Raw genomic sequence first — 18002 nt, forward strand, 5'->3', positions numbered from 1 at the left:
ATAATAGGGGGAGTTATATTTGATGTTTTTTACTGAAGGAAGGTTGAGGGGGAGAAAGAGAGGTAAAGTTAGAGATGAATTTGTCTGCCTATAGGTTTGCTATATATTTTGGCTTAGTAAGGTGGCTCCAGTAACAATGAGCTCTGCATACAATTGTGCAGTAGCCTTTGAGATTGTGGACAGAGCTAAAGAATGCCTTGTGGTTGACCTTGGCCTTGGAGACCAAATTTACCTCAGATTTGGCTTTGGTAGACTTTATTTATCCTCTAAAATGTTTGTTTAGTTTGATGACAGAGCCTTTATCCTGCTGGGTGCTGCACCTCCTAATTATTGCCATGATTTTCTTCCTTCTGTTATACAGCCTATTGCTATTGTGATTCCACCAGGGTTGTTTGTTTTTTGAGTTAGTTCTGTACTTCTTCCTGGTGGGTGCAGCCATTAACATACTTGTATAGGGTATCTGTAAACAGTTCCACATAGGTAACAGTGTTCTTAGGGTTTATGGGGACTTGAAATTTTGCCAGGTTATCATATAATAGTAGGAAATTAGCCTTAGAGTAATTCCTGAATGTTACATGTCAGCTGGGGTTCCGGGTTTTATTTTTACTTCGAAGTAGACCATTTTGTAATCTGACCTCACCAGAGAGGACATTACACTAGGGACTGTGTAGCGCTGTCCTATATTAGTGATGACTAGATCCAGTATGTTTGCACCCCCATTGGTGTATTGACATTCTGGTCCAGAGAATTTGCATTTACAAATTCTGGGAGTCTATGTGCCTGCTGTTTGGTGTCATGCATGATTCTCCGTTAATAGGTGGGGTGGTTAAAGTTGCCCATGAATATGGTATTTGGCTGGATGGTGAGTGTTTCCAGTAAGCTTAAATACATGTTATGGCTTTCCTAGGTCATAGAGGGGGACTTTTAGCTTGCAAGGAAGTGGTACGGGATTTTGTCTATGGTGATTTGAAGATGGAGAAGCTCAAGTGCATCATCCTGTTTGACGAGTCTCTAGGTATATTTATTTTTTTGTGTAAATTGAGAAGCCTCCACCTTTAGTCCCTGTCTGTGTAGTAGCTGGTTTAAACATATGGAAGGAAAGTATAGCCTTGCACTGCCAGTGTTCTGTCTGCCATTTAAACCATGTCTCAGTGGCTGCACAGACATCAGTGTTCTCTAGGATGAGGAGAGCTTGTAGGGAGTGGAGTTTAACATTTAAAATCCTAGCACTGAGCAGTAATACCTTTAGATTTTCTTGGTTTTGCTTTGTTATGTCTGAAGTACTTTCAGTTTGACATTGTCTAAAAAGGTACTATAAGGAGGTGAGTGTTTTAGCTAATATTCAAAAGCCTAGAGAGGAGAGGTACAGACCATCCATGGCAAAGCAGCATGGTCTATTGACCATCTCCTTCAATACTGACAAACATTACACCCCCCTTAGAATGACACTAGAAACTAAGAAAATTATTAAAGTCAGTTGTCTTCTGTTCATATTGTGGAATTATAAAATGCTGCTCAGTGCTAGGCTCATACCAGCCTGGGACACATATTCCAAGAGTTCCATGATGTCTCTCTTTATACAGTCTAGGGAGGTATGTCTCAGGTCATTTACACCCACATGGACTATGAGTCAGACTTGTTCTTGTATTCTACTGATCTGAGTGCATGCGTAATGTGTCAGATCCTGGCTCCTGATAAGCGAAATAGGATGAGATAGCTCTCAGCCTATGGGGAATGAATGGGGTGTGGTAGTCCTCACCTCACAGGGAATGAATGGAGTGGGAAAGTTCTCACCTGACAGGGAATGAATAGGCTGGGTTAGTCCTCATCTCAGAGCGAATGAATGGAATGGGATAGTTCTCACTTCATAGTAAATAAATAGGCTGGGATAACTCTCACCTCACAGATGATGAATGGAACAGGATAGCTCTCACTTTACACAGAATGAAAGGAACTGGATAGTTCACACCGGGCAATGAATGAGCTGAAATAGCTCTCACCTAACAGGGAATGAATGGGTTGGTATAGCTCTCACCTCAGAGGGAATGAATGGAATGGGATACTTCTCACCTCAAAGGGAATGAATGATCTGTGATAACTCCCATTGCATGGGTAATGACTGGATTGGGATTGCTGCTACCTCACAGGGAATGAATGGAATAGAATTGCTGTCACCTCACAGGGAGTAAATAGAATGGGAAAGTTGTCACCTCACCAGGAATGAATGGAATGTGTTAGCTCTCACCTCACAGAAATGAATAGGCTGGGAAAGCTCTCATCTGACTGGGAATGAATGGGCTGGGATAGCTCTCACCTTACAGGGAATGAATGGAATGTGATAGCTCTCAATAGCTCTCAGCCTGTGGGGAATGACTGGGCTGGGATAGTGCTCACTTCACAGGGAATTAATGGAATAGGATAGCTCTCACCTCATGTGCCAGTAGATCACCAAATTGCTTGATTATTGGGAGCCAATGAACCATCCGGGAATGTCCCCAAATAAGTAAATTCAAACTACCAAACATATGTACTGGTACACAAGCATAAATCAGGCAGACAGACATGATGGCTGGAATAGTGGATAACTAGATAAATATCTAAATAGGCAGGCTGATGCAACACAAATAGGAAGTAAACAAATTGAAAAAGTGCATATTTATTATTCAGACTCATGGTTTAGTCTACCATTTTTTTATAATGATTAACAAAAAATTGCCAGCATATAATTGTCTTCTTTGTCACAGTGCAACAGTGAATACAATTTACATTATTTCTCATCATATCAACTAAAATCATTCATCATCTAGACATATCCATAGATTTTTTTTTTCAACATGCACATATGCAGTAACTATAAACAGCATGTATACTGTTACAGAGGGACATTTGAAGTTATTGCTTGAAGAATAATAGTGCCATATTTCATACATGAATAAAGCAGAGCTTATGACAAGTTACTGAAAAAATATATACCTTCATCAGAATTCCAGCAGCTCTTTTCTGGCATTTTGCTTGGCTTGACTGAAAACCAATAAGAAAGGGTAGTGCTAAGTGTTATATCAGGATTATCTATTTTTTGTTTGTTTTTTTCTTATTTTTGATACCTACTTAAAATTTCATTACCTTTGTTGGCTGTGTGTCTGAAGGGAAATCTCTTGTGATTAAAGGAAAAAAAGACAGCCATTTGCTAGATTTAATCAGAAATTATTGCTCTGAAAATATTATTTGGATGCAGCTGTAGATGTAAGAAAGTAATGAAATATACTTTAAACCTTTTATGTGCAACTGTTTTATTTCATTTAACATTATAGACACTGTAAGTATGTAAACAAATCACTAACTTCAGTGTGGCAAGCTAAATGATGATTTTATATCTGAGACTTTCAGAATTTAAAGTTTGTCTTTATTCCCTGAATTGTTTGAAATAACTCTTAGAATCAGCATGATAAAACTGTTTCATCTGTAAATGTTACTGTTTCACATTCTGTGTTTATGTGCATATCACCCTTAGGCAATTAAAGAACACACTAAAGATAGAAAGCAAACACACAAAGGGGATTCACAGCCCACATCTGCTAAAAGAACAGTTTTCCTGATGATGTTTGCATTACAGTAACTAATTTGCTCAGGCTATGATGACTGCATTACAGCAACTAATTTGTTCAGGTTATGATGAGTACATTACAAAGACTAATTTGTTCAGGCTGTGGTGATGAAATTAAAGCTATCCACTTTTTCCACATTTGCTCCACAAATTGAGCATTATGCACACAAACTGTGCCACATACTCAAGTGCAGGTTGAAGGTTTTGGTAGCTTATCATTTGGTCTGTTTAACTGGCAACTTATTTTTACTAGCAACCTTGTCCCTTATGGATGGGGTAACATATAAATGTTCCACCAGACTCTGGGTTATTTGTACTTAAATTACAGGGGCCAAACATTTCATGGGAATGTAGGGCAAATCTTTTAGAGGTCCTCACTGATCAATAGCCTAGTAAGTACCTATGTACCTATAGAAACATGCCTGTGAATTCAAAAAGGGCCTAGCATGAGCCATGTGGCTCATGGTAAAAAGGCCCTGCTCCCACCATGAACTAATTTGTGCTTCAGAGACATGTTAACAGTGATGATGTAAGACTTCATTATTGACTAATTTGCATGTGTCAGAATCACAGTTACTACCATGGTATATCACAGTAGTAAATTAGCTTGTGCAGGCATTGACATTCCCCTCGCACAGTCACTCTGCCACACATACACGCACACATTCAAACACAAACACACACCACAGTCCCTGTTCTTGTCTCCCCAACTCATCTTCTCTCCCATGATTCCCTCCACACCCTGATCACTATAATAGTTTAAATGCTATTATGGTATACTTGAAGTTAAATGGTAGCTAGTATGCCCTTCTCCCCACCTCCGAGCAGTATAATAGTTTACGTGTTGTTATGACACATTTGTAGAATCCCTATCATCTAGTTATTCCTCCAACCTCTGATCCCCATAGTGCTATCCATGCTGTTATGGCACTTTAATTTGAAGCATCCCTCTCACCCTTGACCATTTTGGTACTTTAGTTTAAAAAAATTCCTGGTATCTAATCATTCCTCCCACCAGCAATTCCCATAATGATATCTGTTTCATGAAGGCATTTTGTTACATGTATCTCTGGTAGCTAATATTCCCCTCACCCACAATCCCTGTACTGATGCTGGTGCTGTAAAGGTACTTCATGGATCCATTAACCCTGATGGCTAGTTGCTTTCCCCTCCCCTTGGTTCCTGTACTATCATTGTGATAGGTAGTGAAAATAGTCTTTTGGCTGCGTTCAACACCACAACATGGTAGGGCTGGTCATGCTGATCTACATTGCCAAGCAGTGTCTTGAATTGATCTGCATGTAGATGCCTTCCTGGAGGTGGTTCTGGGTGGGGGAGACTGCATAGTTAATTAGTATATGCCTCTCCCCAGACTGTTGCATTAGCATTCAGCACAGCTGTAGGGCCAATCCTATGCACTGTTGCATGTCTTTGTGCTAGAGGACCACACAGTACTGTGTTAGGGCCATTGCTGAATACCAGTAGGGCACAACTATGTGCACACAAATTTGTACACATTATGGTACCATTGTCAATACCCCCAGTTATATCCCATCATAATTTAAGTACAAAGAGAATAAACTCTCCTTACAACTGACAGTGAAAACAAGTGTGAGCTTTGCTCCCACTCTCCCTTACTTAGGGATACCCTCTCTGACGATGCACCAGTGGTGGGAAAAATCACATTTTGATGAGTAGTGAGCTAAATCTGTAAAGATGTATAATGTTCCTATGATATACTTTACTAAGTACAGTTCACTGAAGGACTGGTATACTGGCAGACTTGACTATTGGAAGTATAAGTCATGGAGTATATAGAGATTTTCTCCCTGGGCCTCAGCTGAAAAAAGGCCACTTGCCCAGTCAGACAATCCCAGTAAACAAATGTAAAATAAATAAAAATAATAATAAGACCCTTTAACTCAAGGTGCAATGGTTTCAGAGTTGATTATATAAAGGACTGTGTATTGCATAATAGTGGCACTAGGTTAGATACAGGCATGTATTCAGAGGAACTCAGTGTGATAATAAAGGGAGATAGCTGTCAGCATTCAGTTTACCAAATGTGAATCATTGCTTTTCAACTGTGGAAGAAACAGGCATAGAGTGGAACAGTTGCTAACAACATTAGCAAGGAAATTCAAGACATGTTTATCATGTGCTGTTTTATACTTAGAAAATTTGTTAATGAAGCAGTCTTATCACTGTGTAACAGTTATCAGCAATGGCTTCAAGGCTTTATGTAATTTTCTAAGAAAGAAGGTCTGTGTGGGCAAACTGCCCTTCAATTACATCAGAGCTATTTTTTTTTCTTTCCAGGACAAACATTTAGAACATTGCTTTAGATAAATAGAGGCATGCCTTTTACAAGTAGAATAGCCAGACTGCTTACTAAAAGGCAAATCTGAAGAATGCCTACCTTCTCCAATGACAGGCAAAGGTAAGAGTTCTTTACTAGCTTTGGTCACACCAGACACAGGTACTGGCTACTTGACCCCAGCTTCCATATGATTTTTCACATGTCTCTGGTAGCAAATGGAATTGAACCCCTGCATCACTTATTCTGTTTGGAGTTGAACTCCTGCACTGCTCGTTCTGTGTGGAATTGAACCTCTGCACCACTCATTCTGTGTGGAATTGAACCACTACACCACTCATTATGTCTGGAATTGAACCCCTGCACCACTCATTATGTCTGCAATTGAACCCCTACACCACTCATTCTGTCTGGCATCGAACCCCTGCACTACTCATTATGTCTGCAATTGAACCCCTACACCACTCATTATGTCTGGAATTGAACCCCTGCACCACTCATTATGTCTGCAATTGAACCCCTACACCACTTATTCTGTCTGGCATTGAACCCCTACACTACTCATTATGTCTGCAATTGAACCCCTACACCACTCATTCTGTCTGGCATCGAACCACTGCACTACTCATTATGTCTACAATTGAATCCCTGCACCACTCATTCTATCTGGTGTCTCATTGTCAGGTTCTCTGACAGGTAAAGTCAGCTTGAATGTTGCTGTGATTTGGTCAGCATGTCTCTTCCTTCATGATCCATGACTATTTAAAACAGTGTAAGAAACAAGTTTAGAAAAGGTATCTGTTATTTCTTCATTTTATTTATTATTATTACTGCAATTTCTCTCATAAACTTCATCTCCAGCTGCAAACGTTATCAGCTTTATGCGTTTATCAAAAGATTGCATTAAGGACCACTGCTTCAGTAGATTTTTACTTTCAAAACAAGCAAAAGCAGGTCAGACTTGATTCTCAGTCTTTTAACATAAACACTTCAACTGAAGACAAGCCTGCCATGTGGCGTAATTCTGTAGATGAACCAGATCTACAACGGTTGTATTTTTTTAGCCTTAGCTTTCATTTTCTTTATTCTTCCCTTCACAGTCTGTACAGCATTGTCACCCAGGCCATTCATTAAACGTGAAATGTATGGATACATTTGTTGCATGGCTAGGCTTATATAGGCCCCCGTGGTTTTTAGCCTAGTATACACATATGAACTTATGAAAGGATACAGGAGGTACATTATAGACTCCATTTCTCTTCTTAAGGTTTGCAAATTTTATACTGGTGAAACAAGATTTATTCAGATTTGTCAACAGATCTGGAATACTATGTATGATAAAACTTTATCTCAGTTTTTGAGATGCTGCATACAAATTGAGAGAGTTCATGGCATATTCATAGAGCCACTTAAGAGAAAATGTATCAAAATCAGAAACAGTTTTCTAAGCAGCATGTCACTGTAGTCAATGTGTCACTTAGGCTTTATTTCTAAGGTTATTTCCAAGGGTGACCAATGTATTTGGCAGCATTGCATTGCTTGTTTAATATTCATCACACATTTTTACCTCCTTTTTTGCATTTTGAGTGATCCACAAGTCCATAATAGATATAATTAGGCTAAGTGTTATATTGTAGAAAATGCAGGGTGAGCATGATGTGCATTTTTAGAATTATGACACATTGCAGACAAATCATGACTCTAGGCACCCACTGCAGAAAAATCATGACTCTAGGCACCCACAATACATATAATGTTCACCTGGAATAGTATTGCATAAACTTTGTTTCATTTATTATGGACATCTTTTTCTGATGAGTGTATAGTTTTGGCAGTCTGTGATTTAATATGCTTATTATGCTGTGGTATTTGTCCATAATGACCAACATCATTCCTTGGTCTAGCATATCTAAGTTTATAAGCTTTTCTGAAATAGGTAACCTACTTAGTTCCTCAGTTAGTATCAATTTTCGACTCATATGGTCTTAGCAGCAGTGTACAACATTACATTCCTTGGGAAGCCATTTTTAGAACAAGCTTCTTTTCAATGGACCAGGCAATCAGCAGTTTGTTTTTTATATATGTAGTTAAAAAGAGAAAACAATGAAGTATGCATGAAAACTTTGGATTCTACAAATTATTGCTAAGCCTTCCTTTTCTAGTTGTACCATCTAGTATTTTGTGTAAAAGCAGTTACAGTGCCACAAGGTAAAGCATCACAGGAGAGGGTAAACTCTGTGTCAGCTTAATAATGAAAAGTACTTCGGCAGACTATGCAAAGTTTTAGGATTCTGAAATGCTAATTCTTGTTCATTCTTTAACTCTAACTGTGCATCTTTGCTTAAAAAATTATGCAAAACATTTAACAAGTTTGCAAGATTTGCTAAAAGCCTATAGCACTAGTCCATTAAGCCAAATTATTTCTTCATCTCAGTAACACTTGCAGGAGATGGGAGTGTCCACAAAAGAAATTTGCTGCAGTCTGTAATGAAAACAGTGTAGGAAACAGGTCATGTGTGCTTACTACATACTCTAAGTGCTATAGTTCTTTGTCAAAACACACACACACACACACACACACACACACACACACACACACACACACACACACACACACACACACTTGTTTCTCCTAAGATGCAAACTTGCTTCCTTTAAAGGTTATGTTCAAAGTACTTATGATATCCAAAAGGAAAAACTTACCCTTTCCATGATCACATCATTGTATTTACAGTCACTCATTTATTATAAAATTAAAGTGTTTCTTTCACCATTCACCTAAAAACCAAATTTTTAAAAGACTGGCAAATAACTCTCATATTTGCCTCATATGCAAAGCCATGGAACGACTTATAATGGAACTAATCGATCAGCACATAGGAGACCTCCAAACACTGGACCTGTCTCAGTCTGGATTTCTCAAGAGCAGGTCATGCTTACTCAACCTGGTGGATTTTTTTAAAAAGTCACCAAAGCAATGGTTGAAGGCAAAATGGTAAACAGTGCATACCTCAACTTGGCCCTAGCTGTTGACATAATTCCCCTCTCAGGCATAGTAGAAAAGTTAAATAAACTGGGAATAAACTTTTGTATCACCCACTGGATTGCCAACTGTGTCACAGATAAGACTCAGGAAATCAAAATAGGGAAGTTACCTCCACAATGAAACCAGTCACCAGTGGACTCCCTCAGGGTTCTGTGCTGGGACCTCTCCTGTTTGGCATCTACTTTTTGGAAGTAAAAGACAATACCAAGGGGCTCTAGCGGACTAAGTCTGCCAATGACTGCAAGCTAGGAGCAGTCACTGAATCTTCAAATGACCTAACTATCCTGAAGAAAGGCTGGTTCCAAATAAATAACTGGTGTCAAAATCATGGACTGAAACTAAATGTAAAAAAAAAATGCATTATTTCATCCTTAATACTCGGTCCAGTGATCTAAACCTCTTTTGCAACATCAACAGAGTGGTTTGGAGGGACAGGTATATCTCATAGAGGATACTGCTGCTCTGGAACAGACTCCTCATCCACATAAAATAATGTTCATCCCCATCAATATTCAAGGACAACTTGGTTCTATGGAGGGGAAGCAGAGAGCACAAAATGTACTCCAGGACTGTCCCCTATAATACTAATGGACAGAAGCGGCTCATAAATGCTTTATGCCATGGAGAGATCCCCTTAAATTATCTATGGTATGATCTCAGATATTCTCATAAGTGTAATATACAATTATCAACCATGGGATGGGCAAGGCCAATCTCTAACTAAATGGGACAGGTTAATTTGAGTACAAAAAAAGAAATTGGCTAGGCTTTAAATGTCCTTCAAGGGCAGCTAGACTTTGTGCTTATGAAACTGTGAACACAAAACACAGACTAGATGCCTGCTGGCACATTTTTTGATGGGGCATACCTCTTAGTGCATGAAATCTGGATAAAGCCTAAAATAATGGGGGGGGGGCAAAGGCCCCAAAATAAGGACAGATTTTAAATATAATTCTTATAAACGTAGAATGTTTCTAGAATAACAGGACTTGTGTTACCACGCATTCTCTGCAAGACATGACATCTGAAGCTCAAATGTATGTCATTATTTAGTGACTCAATATTCAATGAATTGTCAGGAAACCACAAATTTTATGAGGAACAGACCAAAAATATGAGGCACAAATCTAGACAGTTGAGAGGTATGGATGAGGTTAAGTCCATTTTGATGTTGTATTTTGAGGGCCATACAGAAACAGCTAAACTTTCTGTCAATGTTGGAAGCCACAGTGCCCTCCACCAAAACATGTGAATGGAAGGGGACCACAATTGTTTATACAAATGTAAGGCAGTTACTTTTCTGGCAAACTATTAATTAAATTAACAGTTTGGCAAATATCTAATTGCTTCCAAGAGCATTGCAATTCTTTCAAATAAATAATTAAGGTGTGCATCCTTAATGATGTCAGTATGTACCGATGGATGTATTAATTGAAAGAGTGTACCAATGAGTGATCCATTTCCAGTTTCAATATTGTGCAGGTCTTTTAAAATTTAGATTTTAGGTAAAATGATGAAATAACATTTGATAAATGAGTAATTGCAAGTAAAAAAGATGTGATCAGGAAAATGCTAAGTCTTTCTGTTAGATTGCATAGCCACTTTGAACAAGATCTCTAATCTTTTCAATATATTATCTAACTTTTACAAAAGTTCATCCAGTGACACACCATTAAGTAGGATATTTTCCATGTAACACACCACATAAACATGTGGTGTACCAAATTCTAAACTATCAATGCTCCTCTGAAATATGGCAGGAGCAGCTGACAATTCAGTAAGTGAAATATTGTGTTTAAGTCATCCTTTGTGAATACATATGAATAAATATTTATTTGATTATTCCTCTAAGACCATTTGTTGATAAGCATGAAACATCTAATTTAGAAAACTTCTGACTTCCTGCAATAATGCTTACTGGTCTCCAACTTGACATATAAGGTACTGTTCCAGAGTTACTGGTTGATTAACAGCCAACTTATGATCTCTCAAATTTTAATAATTCCATGAAATTTCAAAATAAATTTCATGGGAGAAACCCTTTCAGGTTTGACATCTGCTAGAGCTACTAGTTAATACTATCTAAATATATATTTATCTATATCTATCTATATCTATATCTATCTATCTATATATATATATATATATATATATATATATATATGGTTCTACCTCACATAACCGAAACACCAAAACACCGACAACGCAATCACCGAAACCACATAACCGACAGTACAAAAACACGAAATTCCACATGCCCGACAACGAAATAACCGACTGTACACAAACACGAAACCTCATACACTTCACACACCAAAATCAACAAACAAAACACATTCCCCATCCAAAAACCACATACGCAACACAAGCACACCAAAATCCCTACAAACCCACACTAAACCTCGCATACACAACTACCTACAACCCTAACCCAAACCCTAACCCTAAGGTCCGTCACTAACACTTACCTGGCCCGCTCCCTAACCCTAACTCACTTATCCCGCCCCTAACCCAAACACAATCACTACCGCACACTTACCTGACCCGCCCCTAACCCTAACTCACTTATCCGCCCCTAACCCAAACACAATCACTACGCACACTTACCTGACCCGCTCCTAACCCTAACTCACTTAACCCACCCTATCCCCACAGACCGTCAATATCCACACTTACCTTACTCGCACCCTAACGTCCGTCACTACCGCATACTTACACAGCCTTTCCCCATGTCGGCATCCTCGGCCGGGTGCTTTCATCCGCCGGGTCGGTCTTCCACTGTCGATCTTCTGGGTCCTGCCCGTCGGTCTTCTCAGCTTTCGATCTTCTGGTGCTCTCGGTTTTCGTGTCGATGTTCCGCGTGTCGTTGAAGTGAGGTAGAACCATATATATATATATATATATATATATATATATATATATATATATATATATATTTATTTTTATTTTTATTTATTTTATTTTACATTTGTTGACCGGGCTAGTCTAGCTGGATACATGTCCATTTTCAGTAGAGGCCTGGGGAGAAAAGCTCCAAAAGAGACAGAGGTATATAAACAGAAACATCAGAAGAGTAAATAATTATTATTACATTCAAAAATATAGTCAGAGGTAGTTTAACAGAAACATAAGAAGATTAATTGATTATTATTACATTCAAGAATAAAGCAATCAAACAGGTTAAACATGTTAGTTAAAAGAGGTACAGGCTTAAAATGATGATCTAACCTGGCTACATTATGAACCCATTAAGGTTTTGGGTTGGGTAGAGGCTTTGGTGGATTTATATCAAATCATTAATACTAGTTGTAATACCTTTTAACATATGTGTAATTCTTCAAAGGCACTTTCTAGAGAGCTTCACTTTCCAAATGTACATTTTAATTCTTCAGTCTAAAAACATACCCCTGGATTCTCAAAAGTTTGCACAGAGTGCAAGATGAGTACAGGAGCCCACGCAGCAGGAGCGGCCTTAGGTCAACTGGTTCCCTAGGCAAAATGGCTCCATGGCACCCCCCACCACACCACCCAGTGCCCCCATCCTGGTCTACCTACACCAAATAAACACTGAGAAAGCACTCCTGCTAGAGCGGCACCCTAAACGGCCACCTAGATGGCCTGTGCCTAAGGCTGGCTATGCCATGCATGCAATATGTCCGCTGTGCGATCCAGGAACAGCTGGCAGGGGCGTGCACAAGAGCTCCAGCACTAATCCTGCATGGACTAAGCCCTGGTATGCAAATCACCTCATTTGCAGGAGAAATCCATGTAAATGAGGGGATTTTGCAATCCAGGAAGCTTGCGATAGTCCGTTCAAGACTATTGCAATCTGCAAAAATGTACTCGGTTAGTAACTGAGTACATGTCTGCAAAATCAAAAACGGAGCTATGACAGCTCCAAATAAAGGCTGCATATCACTGAGCAACTTTGCCAATGGCCAAGTATAAGGCCATTGGCATTGCAAACAATAAAAAAAAAAATGAAAAAAAAACTACTTTTATTTTTTTTCGCCGATCTCGTCTGTTTAAGCATAGGGCAGCGGCGCGCAAACGGGATCAGGGGGAAAATAAGAAAATAAACTTAAAATGGGCATTCTAACTAAAATCAGTATTCTGCCATGGAAGTCAATGGCAGGCAGCAGACAACCTGGCCAGTGAGTAGTGGTTGCTAAAGGGGGAGGCTCAGTGTGAGACATGTAACTATGCATTAGCAGGCAATCCTATGCAAATGAGGGGAAGGATAGTGAATCCCAATTTTCCCCAGCATGTAAGACAGGTCCCATCAGTGTAAGAGTATGAATAGCTGGGTGCAAGACTAGGATATAGGTGACATCATTGGGGTGTGTGTCAGGCATACTATAAGTGGATTGGAGTTCTGTGGCTCGGGATTGCTCCTAGCTTAGCACAGTTAAGCTAGGGGTGTGTCTAAACCTACCTAGCACTCTTTACAAAGTGTAAGTGGGTGTACGTGCTGCGCACCAGGTTTTACATGAAGAAAAAAGAAGTTAAACCAGGAAATATCAGCTCTGTGCACATTTGAGCACTCCATTTACATGGCGCGCAGACAGGCTTAAACAGGAAGGCAATGGGAGGAGAAAACAGCAGTAGGAAGGTAACCAAGGGGAACTAGCTTAGCTGACAGCTGAAATGTATTAGAATCAGCCAATCACACAGGCAGCAGACCAGCCCAGCCCAGCACACCACTATAAACTATGTAAACACCTCTCCCCCCTGTTTTTCCCAAAACCTCTGTACCACTGGTGTATACAAATGGGGAAATTTTACAAAACGAAAGCAAGAGAAAAAATGTTAGGGGCTGCTTTTGCTATCATAAACCAGCATGTGCAAGAGGCTGAGGGTCGTGAAGATGTGAATGCTGTTGAGTAACCCACAGTGAGGAGACGGATAAGAGTGTACAGACCCAGGGTAACCTACTAAGGGCTACATGAGCTGGAGATAGTGGAGCGCTATAGGGTGGACAGGGACCTCCTACAGCAAATTGTTGAGCTGTGCAGGCCTCATACACAGAACTAACAGAGGGGAACCCATGCCAGTTGAGACCAAGGTATGTGTAGGCCTACGGATACTAGCTACAGGTACCTTCCAAAGGTCAACTGGGGATATGATGGGGATATCACAGGCATCAGCATCTAGGGTACTCCACCAGTTCCTGGATGCCATGTCAGCACATGTCTGTGAGCAAGTATATTTCCCCATCACCTGTAAGGCGTTAGCCAGCAATATGCATCTCTTCCACCAAATAGCAGAATACCCTGAGGTAGTGGGTGCAATAGACTGCATGCACATACACATCAAAGCACCACCTGGTGAGCGGGGTAGGGTCTACATCAACCGCAAGGGCTTCCCCTCCATCAACTGCCAGGTCATGTGCAATGCCCAGGGCATAATAATGAATGTGTGTGCTGGCTGCCCTGGAAGCTACCACGATTCCCACATCTAGCATCTGATGCAGCTGTCTCAGAGATTTGCCAATGGGGACATCCCACACAGTCACCTAGAAGGGGATGTTGGATACGCACTGAAGCCATGGCTGATGACACCCATAAGAAATGCACACACACCCGAACAAGAACTCCATAATGAGGCACACACACAAACACGAATCATAATAGAGCATGTGTTTGGGATGCTCAAGTCACAATTCCGGTGTCTGGACACATCTGGTGGAGCCTTGCAGTACTCACCAACTACATGTACCCAAATTGTCCTTGTATGTGCCATGCTACACAATATGATCCTGCAGAAACAGCTGCAGCAGGAACAGCATGGGGCAGGGCCACACAGCCCCCCACCATTGCCAAGGCATGCACAGGCACAGAGTGACTCAGAGTAGGAACAACCTGAGCCTGCCCCAGTAGGCAGAAGGAGGCATGCCCAGTATGCCCTGGCCTTGGCAAATATGCAACGCATAGCACATGTACTGACATAGTAGGGACCCAGGGAATGACACCTCTCACTGACTCGCACATACAGTAAAAGGGATGCCAAACATGACACTACCTGTGCTCAACGATGTATAGGGACTGTACTATGTGCATCTGACATAGGCAGCCCTGCAGCACCATCCTCAATACTGCAACACCCACAAGGTAAGTGACTCACACATGCCAGTTGGGGGGGGGGTCACATACCCAACAACAGTTACAGACAGCAGGATAGGTGTAGACAAACACAAACAAATGCTGTACTATGGCCTCTGAAAGAGCCCTATGTGTAACCCCCCCCCCCAGGCCTACACAGACAGACTACAGTAGGCCAGTCAGTTAGATGTAAGATGTGAAGGCTAGGAAGTCAGAAACTAATATGTAGGTAGTTAAAGCTAATATCTGTAGTACACTGGTATGCCTCTGGACAGCACGATAGGTAAGACTGCTGACTGAAATGGACTACCTGACATACAAGTACAGTCCTAGCAAATGTGTAAAAGTGTCAGCTGTGCCCCCCCATCCTATGTACACTTATAGTAACAGTCAGCTGTGCCCCCCACTCCTGTGTAGAACTGTAGAAACAGTCAGGTGTCCCCCCCCCGCTATGCAGAAATGTATCAACAGTAAATGTTAAATGACCAATGGATACCCTGCAGACACAGCATGCTACATGTCGGTGTACAGCACAAAGGTCAGCACCGCAGTACAAACTAATTGGACTTGATCAACACATGCAATCCAGATGGCCATACTGGGCATGCTCACACACTTAGAAGAATGAAGGCAATGTCAGTCAACAACATACTGAAAGGTCATACTGGGCATGCTCACACACTTAAACACATGAAGGCCATGTCTGCAAACACCAATGGACCAGACATATCTGGCAGTTGCAGTTCTTAGTGCAGACACATGTCAGTATGCACCACTCCTGCCTTGCACACACAGTGGATAGCAATACAGACATATATGTAAGGACAACACACTAAAGTAAGCCAAAGGTAGACAGACATAGATGTGTGGAAGTGGGTGACCGTGACAAGGAGCCATCCGGGCCTGTCCCACCCAGTGCACAGCCAAAGGGCCCCAAACACATGAGGTGCAGATGTCACTCACTGCAGATACTAGCCACCAGTATCTGTCAGCATGACAGACTATGTGGTGCTCGTGCCAGCTGTGCAACATGACTGTACAAGGAAGTAGTCATCTAGTGGCTGTATTCATGTACCTGTGACATATGACCCTGTGTGTGCCTGCATGTAGCATGTCAACCTCTACATAAATGGGTTATGGCCCATGCACACACCACCCTCCCCATAGTATCATTATGACAAGCCTGCTGAGGTCATCCAATGTGAAATACACCTTTGTGAGAGCTGTAGCTCAGTAATCTCCATGGTGCATCCCGTAAGTGTGTACTGCTATAGTGATGAACTAGTTAGGCAGTAGTTCTAACCTCAGACTTGGCAACTGTGAGAGTGTGTGCATGTCTGAATGTTTTGAGAGCAATGCTTTTTAGGCTACTCATGCTCCATACAATTCATATACTCAACTTTAGCAAGGCTGTTGATGTCACTCACCTAGAAATACACCTCTGGGAAAATCATAGCCCAGTAATCTCCATAGCGTGTCCTGTAATTGCTTACTACTGCTGTAGTGTGATAAAGTAGTTAGGTAGGTGTTTTAACCCCAGACCTGGCAACTGTGTGTTTGTGTGTGTGTCTGACTGAGTAGAGAGCAATGCTTTTTAGGCTACTCACACTCCGTACAATTCATATATTCAACTTTGGCAAGGCTGCTGATGTCGTTCACTTAGAAATACACCTCTGGGAAAATCTTAGCTCAGTAATCTCCATAGTGCATACTGTAATTGCGTACTGCTGTAGTGTGATAAAGTAGTTAGGTAGGCATTCTAACTCCAGACTGGGCAACTGTGTGTGAAGGTGTGTGTGTGTTTGACTGAGTAAAGAGCAATGCTTTTTAGGCTACTCACACTCCATACAATTCATATACTCAACGTTGGCAAGGCTGCTGATGTCACTCACCTAGAAATACACCTCTGGGAAGGTTGTAACTCAGTAATCTCTGTAGCGCGTCCTGTAACTGCGTATTGCTGTAATGTGATTTAGAATTGTGGTAGGGTTCCATCTCCACCCATGGCAGTTCTGGATGTTTTGTGTGTGTTTCAATGTCTGTGTATGGAGCAATGCATTATAGGCTACTCACTTGCAGTACATTTCAAATACCCTACTGTGGCAATCCTGCTGATGTCATTCATTGTGAAATACAACTTTGGGGAGACAGTTCTTTAGTAATCTCTGTGGTGTGACCTATAACTGCTCCATGCTGTAGTGTGATATAGACCTTGGTCTGGGGTTCTATATCCACACATGTCATATGTGGATGTTTTGTGTGTGTCTCACTGTCTTTGTAGGGAGCAATGCATTTTAGGCTAGTCACTTGCAGTACAGTTGAAATGCCCTACTTTAGTAATCCTGCTGATGTCATTCATTGTGAAATACACCTTTGGGGAAAAAGTAATCCAGTAATGTCCATGGTGAGTACTATAACTGCATAGTGCTGTAGTGTAATAAATCAGTTAGGTAGGGGTTCTACTCCCAGACATGACAGGTGTGTGTGTGTGTGTGTTTGTAACTCGTATCCTGTGTAGAGGTGGGTTTTGAGTGTGTGACACCTGTGGGCAATGTGGAGGGGGTTTTGCTCAGTTCTTTTATGGTGGCCCTACTATATATTGCAATGTCAACCATACAGGGATAACAGATGTAAATTAACTGAGAGGCTGGGGTGCAAAGCCATACCCAGACATGTGACATCAAGACCAGCCTATCACAGTTAGCAACCCCACTATTACCCAGAGCACACACACAAAACCCATGTGTCATACGCACACACATGCCTAGGCAACAGCCAGTATGTGGGTAGTACACTGCATATTGGCCACTGATAGTAACTATGCAATGATAGCAGTGGGCTACAGAGGGCATGTCACCCTGCCCATCTGTCCAATATGCACATACATGCAGACAGTGCACCTCCATCATGTTCACAAATGGACACCTGCACCAA

The sequence above is a fragment of the Protopterus annectens genome, chromosome 3.part1 (assembly GCF_019279795.1).
Source record: "Protopterus annectens isolate FY-2018-M chromosome 3.part1, PAN1.0, whole genome shotgun sequence".
In the NCBI taxonomy this organism is placed as follows: domain Eukaryota; kingdom Metazoa; phylum Chordata; order Ceratodontiformes; family Protopteridae; genus Protopterus; species Protopterus annectens.